General features: G+C 46.4%; 1 long non-coding RNA gene across 1 annotated transcript; it reads left to right on the top strand.

Annotated features, from left to right (window-relative positions):
- Nucleotides 1-17: 17 nt before the first annotated feature.
- Nucleotides 18-1,958, top strand: LOC146597431 (uncharacterized). Its single transcript, XR_014895508.1, has 2 exons — nt 18-891; nt 1,541-1,958. It is a non-coding gene; the product is annotated as an uncharacterized LOC146597431 (long non-coding RNA).
- The last annotated feature ends 10,626 nt before the right edge of the window (nt 1,959-12,584 follow it).

Below are 12,584 nucleotides of genomic sequence, written 5' to 3'. Positions count from 1 at the left end.
CACCGCCCCACTTCCGCCTCTCCCCCGGTACGGCTGCCGAGGAGGGACAGCCTTGGCGCCCCCGCGACGTGGCGGGCGGGCGGCGCGCTCCGGAAGCTTCCCGAAAACCCTGTCGGTGCCTGGTTCGGTACAAAGTCACGAGATGGCTCCGTGACGGTGAGCTGTGCTGTTCTGAGTCACATCCCCTTGCGGGGGGAAGGCCGCAGCCTGCCCCCTCGGAGCGCAGCAGCGCAGGCCGAGCAGCCGCCAGCCCCAGCCCGGAGGAGCTTTTTGCGTGGTTGCACATGACGCCGTGTGGAGGTATCRCACTGGCAAGAGCACAAGAAACCAGAGCTCTTCCAGCTGTGTAGCTGTCGTAGACRGGAGTCATTACTGGACTTACAGAAACCTCTAAGGTCCTCAGCCTTCCGATGGAAGGTAGAAAGGAGAGAGCAGACTGCAAATAGCCCCTCGTATCTGGTCCAAAACAACCATGCAATGCCTGTCGCTGCACTGCAAACAGTCGCGTTTGTAGAACCTCTGCTCAGCGAAGTCTGAGAGTAACGATGATCCTGAGCAGGAGGAGGAGCAGCACTGGGGCAGTGGGTAGCAGAGAGTTACGCTGGGAGTGCGAGCGCATCGTTGCTTACTATCCACCTCCGCTTCATCGTTATTCCAGCTCTCGCACGCGCGTGTATTCCTGAGGGAGCAGCACTGCAGTCTCTGAAGTCGTCCGCTCAAGCCCTGCATGCTTTTGTGTGTGCCAGCCTTATAGATGCCAGGGAGGAAGTGGGCAAGGCTGATGAAAACAGGAGCTGGGGTGAACTATATGTCCTGTTGGGACTCTTCCTTGAGGGCAACTGCTTGCTGTCCTGTGGCGTGAGGTGATGCTCTTAGGAGAGCTGTGGCACAGTAAGAATTACCATCTTTTTCTTCCAGAGCCACACAGAGTATAGCAGCCTTCCCCCTGGAGTGTTGCCTGAATCCAAAACCAAAATGGCTAATGGGTTTAACCTAGCTGCCTTCCCCTGCATCTTAGAGGTTTCTTGTGTGTGTAAACGGTCCAATATGGAAACGCATTTTTCTTTCCCAAGCTCTCCCGCTTGTAATGCATCCTGCAAATATGCAGATTTTGTGCTCAATTATCCTTTTCCAGCATCTGTTCCAAAAAAATACTATCTTTTCCTGGCCATCCTTTGCTGATGGTCTGGTTTTATTACCCCTTTACACTGGCCCTCAGTATCAATACTGCAGAGCTGTCAGCAGTGCACTGGGTATGGGCACCCCTTAATGCCAGCCCTCCTGCTCCTCCACCTGACCCCAACTGTGCCYTCAAGTGTCCTTTTGTTTGAAGCCATACAAGATGTCAGGGAGAAGCTGGCCAAGGATGAGCTCTAGTGCACTGAAACACAACAAAGCACAACTTTTATCTATACTCATGCCAACTCAGCTTTTCAGGAGACTCAGTCTACAGCTCTCTCCCCTTGGCTGAGCAGTAAAATCTATTGCAATGGCTGTACTTGCTCATCAGAAAACATGAGCTCAGCTTGTCTTTGTCTAGGAGCCTCTGGACAGCAATCAAAACTTCATAGAAAACAACTGGGTATTAAGGTCCACCCTGACAGAGGACAATTCAGACGGCAGCCGATGTGTGAAAGTCCTGCAGATGTCCACAGTGGTCTGGAAAAAGCCATCTCTGCATCTTCTGTCTGCAGAGGAGAATTTGAGGGAAATTGCACATTTCTCAGAACAAGGAAAGTTGAAGCAGGTTTCTTGCATTAAAATTGGAAATTATTTAAGTCAAAAAAATCTTTTGTTGGAGGGGTTTGTGGAAAGAAAACTGCTAACCATCTTTGTAGGACTGGTTTAGAAAGGAAATGCCAAACAACCGTAATGGGACCATGATGTGATACCAACTAACTGTTTTCTCTTTAGTAGTGTTCTTACTATAAAATATAAGGCACATTTCATGTCTAAAATGCCCCGTTTTCTTTGAGATTCATTTCCTGAGCRTAATGTCAGCAGATATGGTGAATTTCCTATCATTTAAGCACATACAGCTCAAATGTCCAGTTACACTGGACAAGGGTGGGTAGAGCTGTAGCAGGCTTTGATGCTGTTCGTGGGCTTGGTAGAGGCATGTGGAGGAAGCCTGGGAGAGAGCTGAAAGTAAGGAATCAAGGCACGTGGCACAGAAAGGTGCGCAGTAGTTGAGKTGCACAGCTCGATGTAGGCAGATTTACTGATAAAGCACAAATTTATCAAATTCAAAGCATGTTAGTGTCCAGCAACCTCAAACTCTGCACTTCTGACCTTGTAATCACATCCTCTGCTGCAAACACCGTAGTGTTTCCAGTCTGTATGGTACCAATGTGTGGGATRTATATGAAAACACAATCCTGAAGAGCAAACTTACCTCAGTGTGCTTGGTCATTGGATAGAGAATTTTATCTGCCACACTAGGCCCAAACTGTGAGGAGAAGTTGCTCCACAGGCCTCTGTGAGCTCTCCCTCCATTCCGTCATTTCACATAATCCAATTACAGTGGAACTTAATAGATACCTCCTGTTCTGTAATTGCAGTAATGAATTCATGTGATTATGTGTCAGCATGCATCTGGCTCTGTTAGCCTTCCTGAATCATGCAGTTGTCTCTGGCTCCACTGCTGATCTGCAGACTTTGCTACAGCTTCATCTTATAACTGACTTGTATGTGCTGTTTCATTTGAAACACTGGAGCTTTCAGCCCAACACAAAATCTCATTGTGAAAGGTCTTATACAAAGGCAACCTCCATCCCAAATAAGTTCACGGAGACTGCAGGAGGCCAGTGGTGTTCAGCAGGYAGAAGAAGACTCAGAGAGCCAGCTATGTCGGGATCTTAATTCTGACCAGGTTGTCACCTTGGGGAGTCTGAGGTTATGGGAAGCTTGGGTGTGGATGAGTTTGAGGGAGGATAATGAATGTTGGTGAATTCTGCACTTGAACTGTGCGGGAACCAGCTCAGATTAGAGATCAGACAACCCAGAGCACTGTGTACACAGCCCACAGCCCTCATTTTCGAGCTCTATCTGCACCATAAAGGCTTGAGCCAGCCAAGTCCTGCATTTCCTGCCCATGGCAGGCAGCCGGCAATGCTTTCAGAATCACTCCACGAATGCCAGGAATACTGTCAGAGATGGTAATTACTTACCCAGGAGGAGCTGGTGCTGGTGATGCCCAGAGAGGGACAAGCAATCAGGCGGTGCCTCATGGTTCTCTCCACCACCCCCACAAGACATCTGGGTTCTACAGCCTGCCTTGTTCTGCCTGCACTCCTTGGGATCAGGCAATGCACAGAAACAGGCAGATAGTTCATGAAAACTGATTTCACCCCATTAAGCTGCCTATGACCTGAGGCAAAACCAATTACAGAGCAGCTGGCTTCATAGTACCAATGATTAATGGGGCGAATTGTAACATTTATGGGAGGGAGGGAAGCTCTCCTGCCTTTCTGTACTACCTCAGGGACCCTCCCTGGTTTTAAAAAGAGTAGCCAGAGAAAGCTTTCTCAAACCACCCTACTTCATCCTGGGACTTTAACAGACTTTTTGCAGGATATTCACTTCCAGGGTCCTGTGCAAATGAAGGGGCAGCCCCTCCTGGTTGCAAAAAGTGTACAAGTGCACTCCCAAGAGCTTTATAGAACATAATGGGAGGAAAACGTAACTGAGCTGTTTGGATTTGCAGTTGATGTATACCAGCCTCATTCTAATGGCTTCCAAGAAGTCTCATTGCTTTACTTCTAGTTTCATGCTAAATGGTCAGTTTCTCTGGCCCTTGTTATCAGAAACAGATTAGCAGATCTCAGACCTAGCTTACCTGAGAAGCAAGGAGTCCCACTCCATATTCCAAGACGACTGATCAATCTAGGTTTGGTTTATATTTTAAAAGTAAAAATGAAGCTTTTTTTTTCCCAATCCTTGCTCTGAACAAGATGAAGGAACTCGAGGGAAATCTGGACAAATCTTTATCAAAACAACACAGAATAGCAAAGGGACTGGAGCTGGAGAAGACAGAAATACCAAATTGGGTAAAAGTTTAGAAAAACTGATACCAACTGGGAGAAAATAACTAGAGGCAATTGTTCATTTGGGAGGTGACTGGGACAGAAAAAGAGAAGTACAAGAGCTGTGAAAAGGAGGGTCAAGAAACAGAAGAAGAAGGTAACAAGTTACACTATTATTTGAAGAGTGCTGAATGGAGACCAAGCAGCTCTGCACTTGATAACCATAGCTGGAGCAAAACAGTAAGTCAAACCTGTTATTCTCATCATAGCATACATGTCAATCCTGCTTTCCTGGTCAGCAGGACAAGAGGTTGCTTTCTCTGGCAGACAGGAGAACACATGCCACATTGCAACCAGTTCAGCTCTGCATAAGCCAAGGAACGTTTCATGTGCCAAGCACAGGCTGGTCTTGCTATCTCTATCCCTCTGGCAAAGTCACCAAGAGGGAGGCCCAGAATCCCTCTGCGTGCACAGTTAATAAGGTGATTTTCCTTGCCCCTTCCTCTGTCCTGGCTGGACCAGCCCTGGAAATGTCTTGGAAATGGTTATACTGCAAAACAGATTGCCTAAAACTAGCTTCAGGATGAACAATCTTGCACTGAGCCTGGCCCAAGTTCTCTAACTAAAAAGAAGGCTCCCATTTATGGGAGTATCATCCTCTCACAGCATCAGGGTAAATGTGTTCTCTTCTGCTGAGATGTAACACTTGCTTCAGTCCTCCGTAGTGGCCGTCCCATCCTTTCTTCCCAACCCCACAGTGATGCCATTGACTATTTTCTGTTGGCTTTGCTGGCAGACACCCTAGCACCTTTGGCACTCCTGTAGATGCCACATGTTACCCATGACCTCTGTGCTCCTCAGTACAGCACACAGCTGTAGCTGAAAAGCCTAAACATCTCTGTGACCCAGAAAACCTTGGTGTAGTCTGTAGGCAGCCTGGAAGCCAGACGCAGCTTGGTCCTCTTGTCCTTTCAGTTGAGAGTATAGGTAAGGCTGACAAAAAGGCTGTTACCAGGAAAGGAAACACTGAAATGCTGGCAGAGATCCTTAAGTCTGTGGATACTGTCAGGTGGGCAGCATAAATGGGTGCCAACCAGACCCACCATAGCAGATTTTTATGTTTCAGGGAAACAATTGACTAACTGGTTCAAAACCAGCTAAGCTACACAAGATAAACCCCAAGCCTATGGCACTGAGTTTGGAAGGATGAGTTAGGAGCGTATGCCTGGAGTGCTACAGCTGACCAAAGCCTGGCAGCCACTGGAGGATGTGTATATGCATGCATAACTGCAGGTGACCATATGCTCTGAGAAAGACAGTGACCGTTATGCAAAACATTGCTGCTGTTAGATCAGTGCACAAGTCAGCTTACTGAGTGGGGTGAAGGCTTTCCCTCTTTCCTCCTTTTGCTTTCTGATGTGACTCAGAAGAGGGGACAAAGATGTGCTTGCTTCTCAGGAAAGGACTGGAGCATCTGCCCTATGAGGAACGGCTGCGAGAGCTGGGACTGTTTAGCCTGGAGATGAGAAGGCTGAGGGGGGATCTCATCAATGCCTGTAAGTATCTGAAGGGAGGGTGTCAAGGGGATGGGGCTGAACTAYTTTCAGTAGTGCCATGAGACAGGACAAGAGGCAACAGGCACAAACTGAACCACAGGAAGTTCCACCTGAATACAAGGAGGAATTTCTTTCCTGTGAGAGTGACAGAGCACTGGAACAGGCTGCCCAGCGAGGTTGTAGAGTCTCCTCTGGAGATATTGAAAACCCACCTGGATGCAATGCTGTCTACYATGCTGTAGGTGACCTGCTTGAGCAGGGAGTTTGGACTRGATGATCTCCAGAGGTCCCTTCCAACCTTATCGATTCTGTGATTCTGCACTTCTGTGATTCTGTCACCCCTCCTTCTACAGGAACAGGCTTCTCTGGACTCTGCCATTGCTGTGTAGAGAAGCCACCTGTAAAACTGCAGGGTTTAGCTGCAAACAAGTTCTACAGGCCAAGGGAAAGAGATTCTAGATGAACATGCCAGGGTTGCTGCATGTTAGGTGGGAATTCAGAGAGCATGGACTGGCTCGACAGGACTGCCCAGAGGTCTTACACAGAAAATGCTAGTGAAAACTGGGACTTTCTGCCACATGGCTTCTACCCTCCCCATGTGCCAGCACTGCTGCTGGGGTGAGACATAGCTAGTGTAGACAACAGGTAAGGTAAGGAATAGTGCTAAGGAATTTAAAGTGTCCTGACTGCCTTTCTTGAAACCCTAGGCAGATATGTGGGGGCACAAAACTCACCAAGACYGCTCGTTGGTAACTCACCAAGTCATCCTTGTTGGATGTGTTTGTGAAGTGGCCCAACAAACACATTTCCAGGGTGTTTCTCCAAAGCAAATGACTGTGACTGTCATTTCAAGCTTCCCTTAAGCTTCAGTTCAGGTGGCCTAAAACCAAATGTAACAGATACATGTGGAGTTCAGGGCTGATGCATCTACAGCTGGCAGTGCTGTACAAGCATATGAAAAGTTACAGGTGCTGAAACCAGGCTTAAAAAGGGCAAACAGCATCTGAGTTAGGCTGGCCTAGGCTGTTTCCTTTAACACAAACCAGGTCTCCCTTGCAAAGCTGAGTTTTCTGGCAGACCCTCCCAATATTGCACTGGCAATACTGCTTCTAAAGCTTGGTCTGTTATTTCAGTCCACAGGCTCTTTGCTTTTGAGACAGTTGCTAGAGAACASCTTTGCTCTTGATTTCATGTGTTTGCCAGCTTGATTCAGAAGCCTCTTGCTGTGAGGGTGATGAAGATGACAAGGGCTGTCAYATAGGGATATTGCAATTTTCTGTCCTGTTTCTTTGCTTGAATGGTGTGTGACATAATCCAGCTATTGTACATGATGTCTGGGGACCTGTGTAGCAACATCAGTGTCAAACACCCACTCAATAGTCAGACAGCCAGTAGTGGCATAATTTTCCTTCCTTTCTGTACTTCTCAGTTTTGAGACAAGTAACATCATCTTATTGAAGAGAGAAAGTCTGCAAGGTAGGCTCCTGACCACGTGCTGTTAAAGCTCTGCGGCCCAATAGATAGAGTGTTTTTCAAAGACAAGTATTCYGTTTTGGTCAGAGCTCCTTACTACCCAGGTCGTTTCTAGGCTATCAGCCTGCCAGTCTTCCGGTGGTAACAGCTGGGATATGAACAAAATGTTTTTAGTCTCATCCCAACCTGGCCAGAACCAACCAGGCAGGGCCCATTATTCTGATTACACATACATTTACTGCCTGCCTTACAGGGACACTGTGAGGTGGCCAGCAGGTCTACAGAGGCACTTACGAGAAGTAGATATCTGCCAAACTACATGCCTCTTTGCTTGGAAAGACGTCACTGTTCAGCAGGGAATTGAATCCGTGTTGAGAACAGCCTCTCAGCAAAGGATGGCTGTCCATGATTTGAGTAACTGTGCAGACCATGTAGGGTGGATCTTAGATTCCAGCCAAACAGACTGATTTTTGCTGTGATTTTAGCTAAACAAAGCCATCACTTCATTTTGTCTACCCCAGGCAGAYGCTGGCTTTGCTGATTTCCTCACCACCCTCAGAAGGCAGACATAGGCTTAAGTGCTCAGGTAAAAGAGCTGAGTTTGCTTCTCCCAGAGGGAGCACACCTCTGAAGAGCGGTCCTAGTGTCTATCCTGCCACCTCCATATGCAAAACCTAGGGTCTCTGTGGCTTATGTTTGACAGCTTGAAGTTCTTTCTGTGGTGATGGCTCCACAGAACTGGGAAGAGATGAACACACCAAATTTAAGCTGCAATGTGGAGAGGATTAGTGGCACTGTTTCAGGCTACTCTGTCTGCTGCCAAACTACTGGAACTGGAGCTCGTCAGTAAAGAAGACATCTTTGGCTCTTCCCAAGCTTTCTTCTCTCAGAGAGACAGAGAGACAATGCTGAGAGAAGTATTATTTGACTAGTCAGGTTAGAATCTACTTCAGTTAGTCCATGTGAGATTAGACAGTTTGAAATTGCTCTTCAGTTCTGGATCTAAGCATTCCAGAGATATGGCCAACTCTCCTGGTGTGCTTTATCACTTTTGTGCCAGTCCCACTGTCTGACTGGATCCAGAGCCAGTTAGCCTGAGACCACAATACAGAGGGGAGCCACTGGGACTCCTGGGACTCCAAGGAATAATTCCTCTCCCTTTTGCTTCTCTGAATAAAAAATGTCCCTTAAGTTCAGGAAGAGCAGAATGCAGCCCTGCAAATTAGGCACTGCCACTTCTGGAGTTGCAATAGCTGCTAACCTGATGTCCTGTACTGCTTTGTGTGGTCAGGCAATGAAACCACCCCTAAAAGCTTGAAACGGAAATGCTGGCACCAGAGATCTCTGCTAGAAGCCATTGCTAAAAAGCAATGCAGAAGCGTCATAGCCAACATTTCAAACTTGCCATCCAGYTGTGATCTGAGATAGGGTGAGAGAGAACTATCAGGAAATATGATTGCAAAAAGACCATGACACATAGCTACGTTCTGTTCTATCCAAGCACRAGGGAGTTGAACAAGATTTCTGATGTCTTAAAAAAATTCTAATGTGCTGACCTTTATGCTGAAGGGAAACAGAAAGAAAAGTCTGTATCATTCTGAGAAAACATTACTATCCTAAGTATGCCAGCATATTATGCTATATGTCTGTAGAGTTTAAGTGAGTTTGAACTTTCAGGAGAAAAGATTTCTGGTCACTTCAATCATTAATGCATGTTTCTCTTGCTACACTCTTCCTCTTTGGTGTTTTAGGGCAGGTGCACAATTTGTAGGTTGCTTTCTGAGCTCTCAGTTAGTGTAACATATTGTCAAAAATTTTAGAAGACAAAAGTTTCAAGGGCAAATTATCAGCCATATAGTTTGTCTCTCACATAACACTTCTCAGATTCAGAGGTTCATTTGTTCATTCTTTGCAGAGGGATCTGAAAGATGTTCCTTAAAAAATAGCTTGGTGAAGTGTGCCTACACAGAGGGGTTTGGAGTTCCTTAGCGCTGCCTCTTGGCCCAGCTTGCTCTCTGCAATTGCAAAGAGCAGGAGTTTCASGGTGRGCTCTRAACAAGGAGGTCATGTCTTTCTCAGGCAAATGTGTGCACTTGTACAGGAAAKATTCAGCAGAAAGTCCTTACTCAACATATTGTATGGCCTGAGAGAAAGGTTTTCCAGTAAGGATGGAGAATTGACACACTTGGAAGGGCTTAGACAGACACACAATCTCTTCAAGAGAGGGCAGATTCATTGCCTGGGATGAACACTGAGGGAGACAGGCTCCAGTGCCGTCTCCTCTGTAACATATGAATCTCCCTTTTTTTTTGGCTTTTGAGCTTCTCTTAATCCTGGTGCTAACACATGGTGGTGTGTAGTATTTTAAGAAGGTAGTTTGGGTCACACACATAACTCTCAATGATTCTTGATAGGTCAAACCTCATCAGTCCTTTGGGCAGCAGCAAAATGTCATATCCAACTCCACAGAGAGACCTGGAGGACAGAGCTGCTCCTTATCTACTGAGAGATGCAGGGAGAACATCAGGGCAGTTCAAATGGAGCTTCTCAAGCCAATAACCTGCAGACCACTGACAACATGGTTAAGGAGCCCATCCAGATCAAGGAAGAGAGGCTGACGAAGCCACTAAGCTCAGTTTTTTGTATGTGTGAAATCTGAAGGTCTTCTCTCCTTCACAAAATCCCAGTTACTCTTCTTCAAMCAGCTCTGTTTTTTAGTTCCCTAGACCCAGCAACTCTAGAGCTATTCTGTGGGTCACAGAACATGGAGATGAGTTCGTAAAATCAGGTCATGACCAGAATTAGCTCTTAGAGATGTTGTGTTCTTGCATTCTTCAGAACAGCTCAACACAGGCTCAAACTGAAACAGCRGAAATTCCACCTGAATATAGGAAAATACTTTTTCCCTGTGAGGGCAGATGAACACTGGAGCAGGTTTCCCAGAGAGGCTGTGGAGTCTTYGTGCTTGGAGTTATTCAGAACTCCACTGGGCAATATTGTGAGCAACCTGCTGTAGCTGACCCTGCTTTGAGCAAAGGGGYCAGACCAGAAGATCTCCAGATGCCCTTTCCAATTTCAACTATTCTGTGGTTCTGTGAAGGCAATACAGTCAGATGGCTTCAGAAATATAGCGTTAAAAGATCTATTTAATGGCAAGCTTTATTTTATACTTTGGGAGATGAATTTAAGAAGGATTAAGGAAAATATCTATCTAACTTTSTGTTTTTGTAGATGACCTAGCACAATACAATCCCATTCTTAATCATGTAAGAACAAATAAAACCACATATTTTCCCGTGATCTTAGCTCCCGAGCTTAGTGATTTGTGGCTTAGAGACTCAGATGTGCAAATGATCTCTTTGCACTGAGGGAGTCCTTAAGCATTTACAGTCATTTTTTGAAATGGTGTAAATTTTTAGCATCACAGCATTTTGTGGAAGATTTGTACATAGTTTTGTTTTTTTTCTTTTTTCAAGCACCTCTTCAGTTTTGTTTTAGTCTATCTGACCCATGATCTAGAATCACAAAATGATTCAGTTCAGAAGAGACTTCYGGAGGTCTGTAGTCCAACCTCATGCTTTGAGTCTGAGCTAAGCCAAAAGCTAGACTGGGTTGACTGAGGCCCTCTCCAAGTGACTGTTGACTATGACAAGGATGGTGATCGTACATTCCATTGCTTTTTTAGGTCTGTGTCTGAGGCTGGCCTGGGCATTTCTCTTCACTCATACAGCTGATGATGATGATCTTTGTCCCTATGGGAGCAAGAAGTTCTTGCTTTTTTACCTCTTCCACTTCAGTACTGCCAGCGAAGTTCCTTCTTGTTTTTTCAAGCTTCTGATACTCAAAATTCCCTTAGAATTTTGAATAGTTGATATTTCGTGGTGAAAAGCAAAATTCCACTTCCAACCAGTGAATCTAAAGGAATTAGGTATTCTGGATGAAGGCTGTCTTCAGAAGCTCAGAAAATAAAGTTTCATTGTGTAAATATCCAGTCTTTCAGCACCTCTGCCATGAAATCTTTTGCCAAGCTCTTTTAAAGGCCTCCATAGAGGTGAGGATACAGGACTGGCTGCTCCTGAATTAGCAAACTGGTAGGTAGGTATGGAGTAGCTTGTCCAGAAAAGCTGCATGAATTAGGAGCTGATGTAAGACCTTTCCCTAGGCATGGTTTAACATCATATTAACTACAGATGTTGGTTCAAAGCTATTTTTTGGACAAATTCAGTGATCAAAAACGAGCACTGATCTTGAAAGGTGCCAGACAAACTCAGCTTTTACATCAGTAGAAGAGAACAATAATCAGAGTTTCTGGGAGAGAAAAGCAGTCTCTGGATTAGGAGCAGAAAGAGCAGCCAAGGTAAAGGCAGAGGGATACGCAGTGCAGAAATACTCTGGGCTAATTAGGGAGTTGAAATAGCAAAACCGGAAAGGCACAATATAGAAAAAAAAATCAATACCTTTCAGTTGGTGACTGTCATCTTTTCCTGACCCTCTCTGTGCTAAATAAAGGCCTGCAGACAATCGTAGAGAAGCTTAAACCTGGAGCAGGGCATTTTTACAGCAAAGGCCAGTGTCAAAGAAGAAGGAAGGGAAAAACTGCGTCAGTGGAGCTATGTCCCTGTGTAATTGCTTGCACAGCACTAATGGAAGTCACACAGGGCTGGGTCCTCTCCATGCAGCCTTGTACCCACTTTCTGTGTCCTCAGCACGACCACCTAATGCCCAGTGTGTCAGGAATTAGAGCACTGCATAAGCCAGGAAAGAAAAAAATAAACAACATTATGACTTACTTGGAGATACAGTGCAGAGCCAGGACAGAGCCTCTAAGAAGCCAGTGTCAGTGCAGTAAGCAGTTTTAGCTTCCCTTAAGTATCTCAGCGTCAAAGTCACTGTGCTCCAGATTCTAGGGGTATCTCAATATCAGTGAAACACAGTGGGGGTGCTAGGCCAGCTTGAATACAAAACTGCACCTCTCCTGAAACCCATATCCTGGGAAAATGGAGTGCTGGGATCCTGCAGTACGAGTTAGCGCTTCCAACTGCATCCCAGAAACAGCAGCAGGTACTCATGAGGGGACAGATTGAAGCATTTCGGAATCAGGCTGGGTGGGAGACTTGATACCACCCAGAGACCTTTGGCTCTGGCCAAACCACAACAGTGCAAGCAGCAGAGAAGACACAGGGAAGGAAGGGGAGAGGCTGTTAAGGGCTCCGGAGGCAAGGGAGGTAAATAAGGCAACTTATCGGCCAGACTTGCGTGGACTGCAGGAGGTTCGTGGGCCCAGAGAGGGCAGGCAGCCTGTAGCCGTGGGGACCAGTAACAGCGTGTGCACGACTGGAGCGGCCACCTTTGCTGTGCGGCAAGGGGACAGGCTGTATTGTTGCTTATGATTATCATGATTATTTTATTCCYGGAGCTGTGGCCGGTTCGAGTGCGGACAGAGAGGAAAGCAGCGGGGAGCGGCGTTTTCCTCCCCGAGGGGCCGCACGGGGCCTCGCATCGCCGCCCGCCGCCCCGAGGCGGGGCGGTG

Source organism: Rhea americana, unplaced genomic scaffold (genome assembly GCF_003343005.1).
Source record: "Rhea americana isolate MKP2758 unplaced genomic scaffold, rheAme1 scaffold_186, whole genome shotgun sequence".
NCBI classification, from domain to species: domain Eukaryota; kingdom Metazoa; phylum Chordata; class Aves; order Rheiformes; family Rheidae; genus Rhea; species Rhea americana.
The sequence above is the reverse complement of the archived record's forward strand: the minus strand, read 5'-3'. Positions and strand labels throughout refer to the sequence as shown.